The sequence below is a fragment of the Petromyzon marinus genome, unplaced genomic scaffold (assembly GCF_048934315.1).
Source record: "Petromyzon marinus isolate PM22_M1 ecotype Great Lakes invasive population unplaced genomic scaffold, UKy_Petmar_22M1.pri1.0 PM_G_Scaffold_43, whole genome shotgun sequence".
Taxonomy (NCBI): domain Eukaryota; kingdom Metazoa; phylum Chordata; class Hyperoartia; order Petromyzontiformes; family Petromyzontidae; genus Petromyzon; species Petromyzon marinus.
In genome coordinates, this window is record NW_027422995.1 from 1,540,001 (window position 1) to 1,542,500 (window position 2,500).

The following is a 2,500-nucleotide window of genomic DNA, read 5'->3' on the forward strand; positions in this document are numbered from 1 at the left end:
AGCGATCTTGGAATCATTTTGTGGGCTATCGGGATTGGAGGTTCAGGCCAGAAAGTGCCAGGGCTTCATGATAAGCCCAACCAAAGATTCATATACGGTGAACAACTGCGACCCATGGACTATCAAAAATAAAGATGTCCATATGATCCAACCTGATGAATCAACGAAATACCTTGGTCTGAAAATTGGCCCTTGGACTGGCACTATACAGCCTGATCTACATTGTCAGCTAAAGACATGGATCTCGAAAATCGATGAGGCGCCTCTGAAGCCAACTCAGAAGGTTGAACTACTCAATGCCTATGCCCTACCCAGATTGTTATATCCTGCAGACCACTCGGACTGCAAGCAATCAACTCTCCGTGGGTTGGACCAAGAGATTAGAAAGGCGGTAAAAGGATGGCTCCACCTTCCCGCTTCAACTTGTGATGGACTGTTATATGCCAGAGCCCGAGACGGAGGCCTTGCCATCTTGAAACTGGAAAAAACAATCCCTTCGGTTCAAGTTAGAAGGCTGCAACGTATAGCAAACTCGTCCGATGCTATCACCCGTAATATTGTGTCCTCGCAGGGTATGGAGGAAGAATACCGTAATTTGTGGGTACGAGCAGGGGGTGACAGTGATGCAATCCCAACATTCGTTCTCAGGGACTCGGTGTCAAAAGAACCTGTATATCCGAGACCCTGCGATTGGAGGGAGCATGAATTTCAGAGATGGTGCGAAAAGCCGGTTCAAGGAAGGGGCATTGTAAACTTTGCGCATGATAGAATCAGTAATGCTTGGTTGAGGCCATGGTGCGGCTTTAAACAATGCTTCTTTATCGCAGCACTACAACTAAGGGCAAATATTTACCCAACAAGAGAAAGTTTGAACAGAGGCAGAGATGGGGCCTTACGTTCCTGCAGGAAATGCTCTGCCAGACTCGAGTCCCTTTCGCACATTCTCGGTCAATATCCTGCAGTACAGAAAGCAAGAATTGCGCGACATAACAAGATCAGTAACATTCTGGCAGACGAAGCGGCTAGATTGGGCTGGTCTGTATACAAAGAGCCACGGTTCATATCCGAGACGGGAGAGATGAGAAAGCCTGACCTCGTGTTTGCAAAAGATGAGGAGGCGGTTGTGATCGATGTCACCGTCCGTTTTGAGCTTTCAAAGAATACCTTGTCAGATGCTGCCTCGCACAAAGTTTCGTACTATACCCCTCTTGGTGATCAAGTCAAAGTGCTGACGAAGGCTAGCAAGGTCACATTCTTTGGATTCCCGGTTGGGGCAAGAGGAAAGTGGCCCCTTGAGAATAACGAGGTACTTACCTCCCTGGGCCTGACCAAACCCAGAACGACATCACTGGCCAAGATGATTTCCCGCAGAACGCTGCTTTTCTCTCTTGATATTCTGAGAATGTTCTGTGGAAATTATGCGGTCTATGAACAGTCATAGACAACCTCCGAAACAAATAATAGTTTTGTTTTAAGATGTCATTTGTTTTAGATTGATTTTGTTATTTTCGAAGGTGAAGTCGGTTTTTATTTCATTTTACTATTTTCCACAATTTAGATTGTTATTTTCCAAGACGAAGTCTTGGTTCTTTTTTTTATTGTTAGTTTTTTTTTAACACGTCGTATTTGTTACTTTAGAGCTTAGAGGGGACTTTATTTTCGCCTTACTATTTTCTGCCTACAAAGAAGATTAAAAATAAGCTTTTTTCAAGATGGTTTTGTTATTTTCCAAGGTGAAGTCTTGGTATTCTTATTTTACTATTTTCCATAAAGAAGACCTTTCTTTTAGATTTTGTTATTTTCCAAGACGAAAACTTGGTATTTTTATTATATTGCTATTTTTTTACACGAAGCTTATTCAAGAGCACTTATATAGATTAGACTTTGTTATTTTAATTCTTTATTTTTGGACTACATCAGTTCGAGAGTCCTGTAACTTACTATTTTCTGCCTACAAAGAAGATTACAAATAAGCTTTATTTAAGATGTTTTAGATTAGATTTTGTTATTTTCCAAGGTGAAGTCTTGGTTTTTTTATTTTACTATTTTCCACAAAGAAGACTTTTCTTTTCTTTTAGATTTTGTTATTTTCCAAGACGAAGACTTGGTATTTTTTTTGCTATTTTTTTTACAGGAAGCTTTATTCAAGAGCACTTATATAGATTAGACTTTGTTATTTTAATTCTTTATTTTTGCACTACATCAGTTCGAGAGAAGACTACAAACCAGCTTTATTTAAGATGTTTTAGATTAGATTTTGTTATTTTCCAAGGTGAAGTCTTGTTTTTTTTTATTTTACTATTTTCCACAAAGAAGACTTTTCTTTTAGATTTTGTTATTTTCCAAGACGAAGACTTGGTATTTTTTTATTGCTATTTTTTTACACGAAGCCTATTCAAGAGCACTTATATAGATTGGTCTTTGTTATTTTAATTCTTTATTTTTGGACTACATCAGTTCGAGAGTCCTGTAACTTCCTATTTTCTGCCTACAAAGTCAG